This window comes from Aethalodelphis obliquidens, unplaced genomic scaffold (genome assembly GCF_003676395.1).
Source record: "Aethalodelphis obliquidens isolate GAN/ISIS:26980383/991018 unplaced genomic scaffold, ASM367639v1 scaffold54, whole genome shotgun sequence".
NCBI classification, from domain to species: domain Eukaryota; kingdom Metazoa; phylum Chordata; class Mammalia; order Artiodactyla; family Delphinidae; genus Aethalodelphis; species Aethalodelphis obliquidens.
The window spans coordinates 8,404,273-8,418,906 of record NW_020837998.1 but is presented as its reverse complement, the minus strand read 5'-3'; positions in this window follow the sequence as shown (position 1 = coordinate 8,418,906).

Genomic DNA, 14,634 nt, shown 5'->3' with positions numbered 1-14,634 from the left:
AAACAATTTGTAAAAAAAAAAAAAAAAAAAAACAATAAAAAAAAAATAATATACAAAAAAAAAAAAAAAAAAAAAAAAAAAAAAAAAAAAGAAAATAGAGTAGTGCTCAGAAAATAAAAGGATGAGGGAATATCAAAGGGACACAGGAGCCAACCTAAAATATCTCCTAATAAGCAAAGCTGGAACAATTTGTGCAACATAATAAACAATATAGTATTTGATTATAATGCAAAGAGTAAAACAAATCTCCACAAGTTCATACTGATATAGATAAATGATTGAATAAATATTAAATAAATAAATGTGGGAGAAGTGGGAACAGTTCCTTACATAAAAATTCCAAATAATTTTTTGTAGACACTCCTCTTTCCAAGAAGTACAGCTTAATCCCTCTCTTTCTATTGCACGTGAACTTTGTTTGGTGACTTGCTTGCAAAGAATAGAGTATAAATAATGGAAAAAAGTAAATGTTTTTGAGAAACTTGGAGAACACTACCAGGGGCAGGATATTATGTTTAACATCATCAGTGATAATTCATGTTGATACCATGTATCCCTGATGTGATGTGATGAAAATAGCACTTTACCCCTGTGGTATTATTCCCCCCTGAGAAAATTTTCTCCAGTCTAACACTGAGAAAAATAACAGACAAACCAAAATTGAGGTATTTTCTACAAAATACTTGATGAATACTCTCTAAGACTGTCAAGGTCATCAAAAACAAAGAAAGTCTGAGAAACTCTCACAACCAAAGAGCTTAAAGAGACATAATGACTAAATGTGATGTGGTTTCCTGGATGGGAGTTTCTGGAATAGGAAAAGGACATTAGATAGATCTAAGGGCACCCATACAAAGTATAGATTTTATATAATAATAGTTTATCAACAATGGTTTATTAGTTGTGACAAATGTACCATACAAGTGTAAGAGGCTAACAATAGGAGAAATTAGGCCTGAGGTTTATATGAACTCTCTGCACTATCTTTGCAACTTTTCTGTTTATCTAAAACTATCCTAAAAAATTAATTTTATCCTATTTTTAAAAATTTGTTTTAAAAACTAGAGACTCCCTGTTTCTGGTCCAGCATGCAAGAAGCTTAGAAGTCACCACTCCATCCTAGAAACAAGTAAAAAGCTGAACAAACTGAAGAAAAAACATTCTTCTTTGATTCATCAAAGAAGTGAGGTCACAGGGCAAACCAATGCACCCAAATTGGAGAGAGAGACAGGCAGATACAGAGAATCATAATTTACAGAGCAGAAATCCATGAGCAAAAACTTCTGTGGGGACCAATTCCAGGGTAGGAAAACCTGAAGTGTAATTGACAAATGCTAGAGGCTCAGTGTGGACAACTCTGGGAGTTAAAACTCTAGGAGGACCCAGTCACAGAAGGGCCTATACACTTTTGTTAGATTTACCTAGAGGAGTTCTACCAGGTCCTCACAGTGAATATTGGAGAAAAATCCCCTCATGTTTCTGGCTGCCAGAGGGGAAAATGAACCATTTTGAAATATGGCAGAGCATTCTTTTCTTCTTAACGAGGCATGCCCCAAGTAGAAGCTATTTTACCGGAGAATAACTTGCAAGGTTTCTATCAGAGCCTAAGGGGAAAACTTAACTCCAGGTAGCTCTAGCCTTCTACATGGGAGAAGGGAAACACCCAACTCCAGCCTCCTGTAACTTTTCTATGTGGGGAAAGGCAATACATAATTATGGCCACCAATAGCCATCCTTTCCTACCTGAGGTTGGGAGGGAAGGACTGAGAACAGTGGTGATATCCACAGTTCAGGGGCACAGGCTCACCATTAGACTGAGACCTAATCGCCTTACAACTACCTTATTAAAGGCCTATATACTGCAGTTCTTTTCACACAGTATATTATGTCCAACTATGAACAAAAATTACTACAAAGCATAACAAAAAGAACAAACAAAAAAAAACTACAAAGCATACCAAAAAGTTGAAAAAAGATAAAGGTAGGGAATTAAGAGGTACAAACTACAACGTAAAAAATAAATAACCTACAAGGATGTATTGTACGGTACAGGGAATATAGGTAATATTTTATAATAACTTTAAATGGAGTATAATCTAGAAAAATTTTGAATCAGTCTGTTGTACACCTGAAACTAATATAATGTTGTTAGTCAGCTATACCTTGATAAAAAAAGAAAAGGAAAAACTATGATTAATATGCTAAGGGCTATAATGGATAAAAGTACACATGTAGGAACAGTTGGAAAATGTAAACAGGGATGTGGAATTCTAAGAATCAAAACAAATGTTAGATGTTGAAAACACTGTGACAGTGGAGAAAGGACAGCCTCTTCAATAAGTGGTGCTGAGAAACCTGGACAGGTACATGTAAAAGTATGAGATTAGATCACCCCCTAACACCATACACAAAAATAAGCTCAAAATTGATTAAAGACCTAAATGTAAGGCCAGAAACTATCAAACTCTTAGAGGAAAACATAGGCAGAACCCTCTATGACATAAATCACAGCAAGATCCTTTTTGACCCACCTCCTAGAGAAATGGAAATAAAAACAAAAATAAACAAATGGGACCTAATGAAACTTCAAAGCTTTTGCACAGCAAAGGAAACCATAAACAAGACCAAAAGACAACCCTCAGAATGGGAGAAAATATTTGCAAATGAAGCAACTGACAAAGGATTAATCTCCAAAATTTACAAGCAGCTCATGCAGTTCAATAACAAGAAAATAAACAACCCAATCCAAAAATGGGCAGAAGACCTAAATAGACATTTCTCCAAAGAAGATATACGGACTGCCAACAAACACATGAAAGAATGCTCAACATCATTAATCATTAGAGAAATGCAAATCAAAACTACAATGAGATATCATCTCACACCAGTCAGAATGGCCATCATCAAAAAATCTAGAAACAATAAATGCTGGAGAGGGTGTGGAGAAAAGGGAACCCTCTTGCACTGCTGGTGGGAATGTGAATTGGTACAGCCACTATGGAGAACAGTATGGAGGTTCCTTAAAAAACTACGAATAGAACTACCATATGACCCAGCAATCGCACTACTGGGCATATACCCTGAGAAAACCATAATTCAAAAAGAGTCATGGGCTTCCCTAGTGGCGCAATTGTTAAGAGTCCGCCTGCCGATGCAGGGGACGTGGGTTCGTGTCCTGGTCTGGGAAGATCCCACATGCCGTGGAGCGGCTAGGCCCGTAAGCCATGGCCACTGAACTGTGCGTCCGGAGCCTGTGCTCCGCAACGGGAGAGGCCACAACAGTGAGAGGCCCGTGTACCGCAAAAACAAACAAACAAACAAACAAAAGAGTCATGTACCAAAATGTTAATTGCTGCTCTATTTACAATAGCCAGGAGATGGAAACAACCTAAGTGTCCATCATCGGATGAATGGATAAAGAAGATGTGGCACATATATACAATGGAATATTACTCAGCCATAAAATGAAACGAAATAGTTATTTGTTGTGAGGTGGATGAGTCTGTCATACAGAGTGAAGTAAGTCAGAAAGAGAAAGACAAATACCATATGCTAACACATATATATGGAATCTAAGAAAAAAAAAATGTCATGAAGAACCTAGGGGTAAGACAGGAATAAAGACACAGACCTACTAGAGAATGGAGTTGAGGATATGGGGAGGGGGAAGGGTAAGCTGTGACAAAACGAGAGAGTGGCATGGACATATATACACTACCAAATGTAAAATTGGTAGCTAGTGGGAAGCAGCCGCATAGCACAGGGAGATCAGCTGAATGCTTTGTGACCACCTAGAGGGGTGGGATAGGGAGGGTGGGAGGGAGGGAGATGCAAGAGGGAAGAGATATGGGAACATATGTGTATGTATAACTGATTCACTTTGATATAAAGCAGAAACTAACACACCATTGTAAAGCAATTATACTTCAAAAAAGATGTAAAAAAAAAAAGAACAAAGGCAATAAATATAAAATAAAAACAAATCTGGTATTAATTCAAGTATATCAATAATTACTTTAAACATCAATTTTCTAAACATATCAATTAAAATACAGAGATTGCCAGAGTAGATAAAAAAATAAGACCCAACTTTAAGTTGTCTACAAGAAACTCACTTTAAATATAAAGACACTTGTAGATTAAAGTAAAGGGATGGAGAAAAGTATACCGTCTAATACTAATCAAAAGAAAGCACTAATCAAAAGAATGCAGGAGTATCTATATTAATTTCAGACAGAGGAGACTTCAGAGCAAGAAAATTTTCAGGGATAAATAGGAGTATTATATAATGATAAAATGGTAAATATTCCAAGAGGATGTAACAGTCCTTAATGGGTATGTGCCTAACGACAGAGCATCAAACTAAGTGAGGCAAAACCTGATAGAACAACAAGGAGAAATAGATGAATCCACTATCATAGTTGGAGACTTCAATATCTCTCTATCATAAAATGATCCATCAGGTAGATAATCAGTAAAATGATCCCAGGAGCACCATTAATCAAATGGATATAATTGACATGTACAGTCAGCCCTTTGTATCCACGAGTTCTGCATCTGATTGAAACAATCAAGAATTGAAAATATTTTTTGAAAATTCCAGAAAGTTCCAAAAAGGAACCTTTGAATTTTCTGTGTGCCAGCAACTATTTACATAGCATTACATTGTATTTATAACTATTTACATAGCATTTGCATTATATTAGGTATTATAAGTAATCTAGAGATTATTTAAAGTATATTGGAGGATGTACATAGGTTAAATGCAAATACTACATTATTTTATATAAGGAACTTGAGCATCCATGGCTTTTGTATCGACTGGGGGTCCTGGAACTAATTTCATGTGGATACTGAAGGATGCCTGTATAGACTACTTCATCCAACAACAGCAGTTCTCAAGCTCACATGGAACATTCACCAAGATACACCACATTCTGGGCCATAAAACACACCTAAAAATTTAAAAAGAGAATTTTTTAGAAATCATATAATGTCTGCTCTCAGAACACAATGAAATTAAACCAGTAATCAATAACAGAAGGATAACTGGAAAATCCCCAGATATTTAGAGATTAAGCAACACATATCTAAGTAATGCATGGGTCAGAAAAATCTCAAGAAAAATTAAAAATATTTTGAACTAAATTATAATGAGAGCACAACTTAAAATTTATGGGATACGGTGAAGCAGTGTTTTGAGGGAAATTTATTGAATTCATATATGAGAAAAAAAGATCTAAAATCAATCATCTAAACTTCTAGCTTAGGAAACTAGAAAAAAGAAAAAAAAACAAATTAAATCCATAGTTAGCATATGAAATAATAAAAATTAGAGCAGATGTCAATGAAATTGAAAACAGAAAATCAATAGAGAAAATTAACAAAATTTAAACTGGCTCTTTGAAAAGAACAATAAATCAATAAGCTTCTAGCCAGGCTAAGAAAAAAGAGACAAGACACAAATTACCAATATCAGAAATGAAAGAGAGAATATCACTATGGATCCCATGGGCATTAAAAGGACTATAAAATAACACTTTGAACTCTATGCCTATAAATTTGTTAACCTAAATCGAATTTAGAACTCCCTGAAAGATACAATCTTTCAGAAAGAAGAAATAGATAATTAGAATAGGCCTGTATCTACTAAAGAAATTGAATCAATAATTAATTACCTTCTAAAACAGAAAGCACCAGGCTAAGATGTGTTCCCTGGTGAAGTTTACCAAACATTTAAGGAAGAAATTATACCATTTCTCAACAATCTCTTTCAGAAGATAGAATCAGAGAGAATACTTTCTAACTCAATCTATGAGGCCAGCATTATCTTAATGCCCAAACCAGAAAAAGACACTACAAGAAAAGAAAACTACAGAACAATATCTCTCATTAACATAGATGCAAAAATCCACAATAAAATAAAATATTAGCAAATTAAATCCAAAAATTATAAAAAGAATTATATACCATGACCAAGAAGGATTCATCCCAGGTATGTAAGTTTGGTTCAATATTCAAAAATCAATTTATGTAATCCATCACATCAACAGGCTAAAGAAGAAAATCATATGATCACATCAATAAGTGCAGAAAAAGCATTTCACAAAATCCAATACTGATTCTTGATTTAAATAAATCACAGTAAACTAGGAACAGAGAAGAACTTCCTCAACTTGATAAAGAACATCTATATAAATCCTACAATCTAACATCGTACTTAGTGGTAAGAAACTCGAAGCTTTCCTGTTATGGGTCAGAAACAAGTCAAGGATGCCCCCTCTCACTACTGTTGTTGTGCATCACACTGGAAGTCCTAGTTAATGCAATAAAGGAATAAGACAATAATAGGAAATAAAAGGCATACATATAGGGAAGGAAGAAGTAAAACTATCTTACTTCACAGATGACATAATTATTTATGTAGAAAATCCAAAAGAATTGACAAAAAAACTCTTGGAACTAAAAGATGATTACAGTAAGATTTCAGGATACAGGTTGATATACAAAAGTCCATCAATTTCCTATATACTGGCAATGAACAAGTAGAATTTGAAAATAAGATAATATTACCATTTACATGATCACTCTCCAAAAATGAAATACTTAGGTATAAATCTAACAAAATATGTACAAGATCTATATGAGAAAAAATACAAAACTATGATAAAAGAGATTAAAGAAAACTAAATAAATGAAATGATATTCCACATTCATTGATAGGGATTTTCCTCTCCCCTAAGGGTTCACTTTGCTGCCTTTTCTTACTAACCACTACACATAGCTTCTGATAGACCTCTGCTATGTGGTACTTCCCCCACATACAAACAGATCAAATATCACCCAATAAAGCTTACATGTGCAACTGCAATCTCATGGTCGTATTTTTGACTTGATCAGTCCCAAAGTCCCATGACTCTCCTACAATTATTTAAAACATTCACATTTAATGTTATTATTGATATGGTGGGATTCATGTCTATCATTTTTATCTGTATAGCTTATATCTTTTTTCCTTGTTATTGCCTTCTTTGATATTAAGTATATATTTTTTAGTATGGCACTTTAATACCTTTAAGAGTTTTAATGGTGTATTTTAAATTATTTACTAGTGATTCTCTAGAACTCACAATATGTACCTTAACTTATCAAAATATACTTCAAATTTATACTAACTTAATTCCAGTAAAATAGTGAAACTTTCATAGTATACAGCTCTCTTCACTGCCATTTTCTTCTTCCAATACAATTTTGCCCCCCCCGCTTCCTTTGTGATTTTATTGTCAAATATATAACATTTCTATATGTTTTTGATTCTTTAATACAATTTTATACATATTGTTTTGCACAATTTTAAAATCAGTTAGAAGACAGGGGGATAAATATGCAATTACACCATCCTGTATAATAACCTACATAATTACCTTTACTGTTGTTTTTTGTATATTTGTGCAGATATGAATAAATGACTGGTGTCATTTGCATTAAGCCTAAAGATCTCCCCTTAGTATGTCTTTTAAACTAGGTCTGCTGGCAACAAATTCTCTCAGTTTTTGTTTATCAAGGATGTATTTATTTACCTTTATTTTGGAAATATAATTTTGCTTGATATAATGTTCTTAGTTGACAGGTTTTATTTTTTCCCCAGTACTTTAAATATGTCATCACAGCGCATTTGGTCTCTATTGTTTCTGATTAGAGGCCAGCTGTTAAAACTTAGTTTCTCTGAACATGACAAGTCTTTTTTATATTGCTACATTTATTGTTCTCTCTTTGCATTCAGTTTTCAAAAGTTTGACAGTGGTGTCTTTTCATTTTTCTTCATTCTTATTTTTTTTTCCTGTATTTGAAACTCTATTGATATATCAGGCTCACTGATACTTCTGTCTGCCTATATCTGCTGTTGAGCCCCTCTAGTGAATTTTTCCTTTCAGTGTTTCAACTGAAGAGTTTCTGTGTGCTTCCTTAGTATCTTTTCTGAGTACTTATATTCTCTATTGAGACCTTGTTCTCATAATTTAGTTCTTTAGGTATGGTTTCCTGTAATTTTTGGAACATATTTATGACAGTTGATAATTATCTTTGTCTACTAAGTCTGATATCTAAGCGTCCTCAGGGGCAATTTCTTTTTATTTTTTTAACATCTTTATTGGAGTATAATTGCTTTACAATGGTGTGTTAGTTTCTGCTTTATAACAAAGTGAGTCAGTTATACATATACAAATATCCCCATATCTCTTCCTTCTTGCATCTCCCTCCCTCCCACACTCCCTATCCCACCCCCTTAGGTGGTCACAAACCACCGAGCTGATCTCCCTGTGCTATGTAGGTGCTTCCCATTAGCTATCTGTTTTACATTTGGTAGTGTATATATGTACATGCCACTCTCTCACTTTGTCCCAGCTTACCTTTCTCCCTCCCGTGTCCTCAAATCCATTCTCTAGTAGGTCTGCATCTTTATTCCTGTCCTGCCCCAAGGTTCTTCATGACCATTATTATTTTTAGATTCTGTTTATATGTGTTAGCATACGGTATTTGTTTTTCTCTTTCTGACTTACTTCACTCTGTATGACAGACTCTAGGTCCATCTACCTCACTACAAATAACTCAATTTTATTTCCTTATATGGCTGAGTAATATTCCATTAAAGATACGTGCCACATTTTCTTTATCCATTCACCTTTTGATGGACACTTAGGCTGCTTCCATGTCCTGGGTATTGTAAATAGAGCTGCAATGAACATTGTGGTACATGACTCCTTTTGAATTATGGTTTCCCCAGGATATATGCCCAGCAGTGGGTTTGCTGGGTCATATGGTAGTTCTATTTTTAGTTTTTTTAAGGAACCTCCATACTGTTCTCCATAGTGGCTGTAACAATTTAAATTCCCACAAACAGTGCAAGAGGGCTCCTATTCTCCACACCCTCTCCAGCATTTATTGTTTGTAGATTTTTTGGTGATGGCCATTCTGACTGCTGTGAGGTGATATCTCATTGTAGTTTTGATTTGCATTTCTCTAATGATTAATGATGTTGAGCATTCTTTCATGTGTTTGTTGGCAATCTGTATATCTTCTTGGGAGAAATGTCTATTTAGTTCTTCTGCCCATTTTTCGACTGGGTTGTTTCTTTTTTGATATTGAGCTGCATGAGCTCCTTGTAAATTTTGGAGATTAATCCTTTGTCATTTGCTTCATTTGCTAATATTTTCTCCCATTCTGAGGGTTGTCTTTTTGTCTTGTTTATGGTTTCCTTTGCTGTGCAAAAGCTTTTAAGTTTCATTAGGTCCCATTTATTTATTTTTCTTTTTATTTCGATTTCTCTAGGAGGTGGGTCAAAAAGGATCTTGCTGTGATTTATGTCATAGGGTGTTTTCCCTATGTTTTCCTCTAAGAGTTTTATAAAGTCTGGCATTACATTTATGTCTTTAATCCATTTTGAGTTTATTTTTGTGTATGGTGTTAGGGTGTGTTCTATATTCTTTTATATGTAGCTGTCCAGTTTTCCCAGCACCACTTATTGAAGAGGATGTCTTTTCTCCATTGTATATTCTTGCCTCCTATATCAAAGATAAGGTGACCATATGTGCATGGGTTTATCTCTGGGGTTCTATCCTGTTCCACTGACCTATTTTTCTGTTTTTGTGCCAGTAACATACTGTCTTGATTACTGTAGCTTTGTAGTATAGTCTAAGGTCTGGGAGCCTGATTCCTCCAGTTCCATTTTTCTTTCTCAAGATTGCTTTGGGTTTTCAGGGTCTGTTGTGTTTCCATACAAATTGTGAAATTTTTTGTTCTAGTTCTCTGAAAAATTGCAGTGGTAGTTTAATAGGGATTGCACTGAATGTCTAGATTGCTTTGTTTACTATAGTCATTTTCACAATGTTAATTCTTCCAATCCAGTAACATAGTATATCTCTCCATCTGTTTATATCATCTTTAATTTCTTTCATCAGTGTCTTATAGTTTTCTGCATACAGGTCTTTTGTCTCCTTAGGTAGGTTTATTCCTATGTATTTTATTCTTTTTGTTGCAATGGTAAATGAGAGTGTTTCCTTAATTTCACTTTCACTTTTTCATCATTAGTGTATAGGAATGCAAGAGATTTCTGTGCATAAATGTTGTATTCTGCTACTTTACCAAATTCATTGATTAACTCTAGTAGTTTTCTGGTAGCATCTTTAGGCTTCTCTTTGTATAGTATCATGTCATCTGCAAACAGTGACAGGTTTACTTCTTCTTTTCCAATTTGGATTACTATTATCTCTTTTCCTTCTTTGATTGCTGTGGCAAAAACTTCCAAAACAATGTCGAATAAGAGTGGTGAGAGTGGGCAACCTTGTCTTGTTCCTGATCTTAGTGGAAATGGTTTCAGTTTTTCACCATTGAGGAAGATGTTGGCTGTGGATTTGTCATATATGGCCTTTAATATGTTGATGTAAGTTCCCTCTATCTTACTTTCTGGAAGGTTTTTATCCTAAATGGGTGTTGAAATATGTCAAAATTTTTTTCTGCATCTATTGAGACTATCATATGTTTTTTACTCTTCAGTTTGTTAATATGGTGTATCACATTGATTGATTTGCGTATATTGAAGAATCCTTGCATTCCTGGTATAAACACCACTTGATCATGGTGTATGATCCTTTTACTGTGCTGTTAGATTCTGTTTGCTAGCATTTGGTTGAGGAATTTTGCATCTATATTCATCAGTGATATTGGCATGTAATTTTCTTTCTTTGTGACATCGTTTTCTGCTTTTGGTATCAGGGTGATGGTGGCCGCGTAGAATGAGTTTGGGAGTGTTCCTTCCTCTTATATATTTTGGAAGAGTCTGAGAAGGATAGGTGTTACCTCCTCTCTAAATGTTTGATAGAATTCGTCTGTGAAGCCATCTGGTCCTGGGCTTTTCTTTTTTGAAAGCTTTTTAATCACAATTTCAATTTCATTGATTGTGATTGGTCTGTTTATATTTTCTGTCTCTTCCTGGTTCAGTCTTGGAAGATTGTGCTTTTCTAAGGTGTCCATTTCTTCCAGGTTGTCCATTTTATTGGCAGAATTGCTTTTATAATCTCTCATTATCCTTTGTATTTCTGCAGTGTCAGTTGTTATTTCTTTTTCATTTCTAATTCTCTTGATTTGAGTCTTCTCCCATTTTTTCTTGATGAGTCTGGCTAATGATTTATTAACTTTGTTTATCTTCTCAAAGAACCAGCTTTTAGTTTTATTGATCTTTGCTATTGTTTCCTTCATTTCTTTTTCATTTATTTCTGATCTGATCTTTATGATTTCTTTTCTTCTGCTAACTTTGTGGTTTTCTTATTCTTCTTTCTCTAATTGCTTTAGTTGTGACTTTAGGTTGTTTATTTGAGATGTTTCTTGTTTCTAGAGGTAGGATTGTATTGCTATAAACTTCCCACTTACAACTGCTTTTTCTTCATCCCATAGGTTTTGGGTCATCGTGTTTTCTTTGTCATTTGTTTCTAGGTATCTTTTGATTTCCTCTTGGATTTCTTCAGTGATCTCTTGATTATTAAGGAGTGTATTGTTTAGCCTCCATGTGTTTGTATTTTTTACAAATATTTTCCTGTAATTGATATCTAGTCTCATAGCGTTTTGGTCAGAAAAGATACTTGATATGATTTCAATTTTCTTAAGTTTACCAAGGCTTGATTTGTGACCCATGTTGTGATCTATCCTGGAGAATGTTCCATGAGCACTTAGGAAGAAAGAGCATTCTGTTATTTTTGGATGGAATGTCCTATAAATATCAATTAAATCCATCTTGTTTAATGTAACATTTAATGCTTGTGTTTCCTTATTTATTTTCATTTTGGATGATCTGTCCATTGGTGAAAGTGGTTTGTTGAAGTCCCCTACTCTGATTGTGTTACTGTCGATTTCCCCTTTTATGGCTGTTAACATTTGCCTTATGTATTGAGGTGCTCCTATGATGGGTGCATAAATATTTTTAATTGTTATATCTTCTTCTTGGGTTGATCCCTTAATCATTATGTAGTATCCTTCTTTGTCACTTGTAATAGTCTTTGTTTTAAAATCTATTTTTTCTTATATGAGAATTGCTACTCCAGCTTTCTTTTGGTTTCCATTTGCATGGAAGATCTTTTTCCATCCCCTCATTTTCAGTCTGTATGTGTCCCTAAGTCTGAAATCGGTCTCTGGTAGACAGCACATATATGGATCTTGTTTTTGCATCCATTCAGTCTATGTCTTTTGGTTGGAGCATTTAATACACTTACATTTAAGGTAGTTATTGATATGTATGTTCCTATTACCATTGTCTTAATTGTTTTGGATTTCTTATTGTAGATCTTTTCCTTCTCTTGCATGTCCTGCCTAGGAAAGTTCCTTTAGCATTTGTTGTAAAGCTGGTTTGGTGGTGCTGAATTCTCATAACTTTTGCTTGTCTGTGAAGCTTTTGATTCCTCTGTCAAATATAAATGAAATCCTTGCTAGGTAGAGTAATCTTGGTTGTAGGTTTTTCCCTTTCTTCTCTTTAAATATGTCCTGCCACTCCCTTCTGGTTTGCAGAATTTCTGCTGAATGTTCAGCTGTTAACCTTATGGGGATTCCCTTGTATGTTATTTCTTGTTTTTCCCTTGCTGCTTTTAATATTTTTTCTTTGTATCATTTTTTGATAGTTTGATTAATATGTGTCTTGGTTTGTTTCTCCTTGGATTTATCCTATATGGGACTCTCTGTGCCTCCTGGACTTGATTAACTATTTCCTTTCCCATTTTAGGGAAGTGTTCAACTATAATCTCTTCAAATATTTTCTCAGTCCCTTTCTTTTTCTTTTCTTCTTCTGGGACCCCTATAATTCGAATGTTGGTGCATTTAATATTGTCCCAGAGGTCTCTGATACTGTCCTCAATTCTTTTTATTCTTTTTTCTTTATTCTTCTCTGCAGTAGTTTTATCCACTATTTTATCTTCCAGGGCACTTATCCATTCTTCTGCCTCTGTTTTTCTGCTTTTGATTCCATCTAGAGAATTTTTAATTTCATTTACTGTGTTGTTCAGGATTGTTTGTTTGCTCTTTATTTCTTCTAGGTCCTTGTTAAATGTTTCTTGTATTTTCTCCATTCTATTTCCAAGATTTTGGATCATCTTTATTATCATTATTTTGAATTCTTTTTCAGGTAGACTGCCTATTTCCTCTTCCTTTCTTTGGTCTGGTGGGTTTTTACTTTGCTTCTTTTCTGTGTGTTTCTCTGTCTTCTCATTTTACTTAACTTACTGTGTTTGGGGTCTCCATTTCGCAGGCTGCACGTTCATAGTTCCCGTTGTTTCGACATCTGCCCCCAGTTGCTAAGGTTGGTTCATTGGGTTGTTTAGGCTTCCTGGTGGAGGGGACTCGTGCCTGTGTTCTGGTGGATGAGGCGGGATCTTTTCTTTCTGGTGGACTGGTCCACCGCCGGTGTTTTTGGGGGTGTTTTTAACCTTATTATGATTTTAGGCAGCCTCTCTTCTAATGGGTGGGGCTGTGTTCCTGTCTTGCTAGTCGTTTGGCATAGGGTGTCCAGCACTGTAGCTTACTGGTCATTGAGTGGAGCTGGGTCTTGGCGTTGAGATGGAGATCTCTGGGAGATTTTTGCTGTTCAATATTATATGGAGCAGGGAGGTCCCTGGTGGACCAATGTCCTGAACTCAACTCTCCCACCTCTGAGGCACAGGTCTGACGCCTTACCAGAGCACCAAGACCCTGTCATCCACAGGGCTCAGAATAAAAGGGAGAAAGAAAGAAAGAAAGAAAGAAGGAAAGAAAGAAAGAAAGAAAGAAAGAAAGAAAGAAAGAAAGAAAGAAAGAAAGAAAAAATAAATAAAGTTATTGAAATAAAAATTAAAAAGAAATGTAAAAAGTAATAAAATAAAGAAAGAAAGAAAGAAGAGAGCAACCAAACCGAAAAACAAATCCACATATGTTAACAAGTGCTAAAAACTATACTAAAAAAAAAATATATATATATATATATATATATATATATAGGTCACACAGAACCCTCAGACAAATGGTAAAAGCAAAGCTATACAGACAAAGTCACACACAGAAGCATACACATACACACTCACAAAAAGAGAAAAAGGAAAAAAAAAATATATGTATCATTGTTCTCAAGTCCACCTCCTCAATTTGGGACGATTTGTTGTCTATTTAGGTATTCCACAGATGCAGGGTACATTAAGTTGATTGTGGAGATTTAATCTGATGCTTCTGAGGCTGCTAGGAGAGATTTCCCTTTCTCTTCTTTGTTTGCACAGTTCCTGGGGTTCAGCTTTGGATTTGGCCCTGCATTTGCGTGCAGGTCACCTGAGGGCATCTGTTCCCCGCTCAGACAGGATGGGGTTAAAATAGCAGGTGATTGGGGGCTCTGGCTCACTCAGGTGGGGGGTAGAGAGTGGTACGGGATGCGGGGCGAACCTGTGGCCACAGAGGCAGGTGTGACATTGCAACAGGCTCCTGGGAGGAGAGGTGTGGATAGTGACCTGTGCTTGCACACAGGCTTCTTGGTGCCTGCAGCAGCAGCCTTAGCATCTCATGCCTGTCTCTGGTGTCTGCGCTGATAGCAGCTGCTTTCGCCTCTCTGGAGCTCCTTTAAGCGGTGCTCTTAAT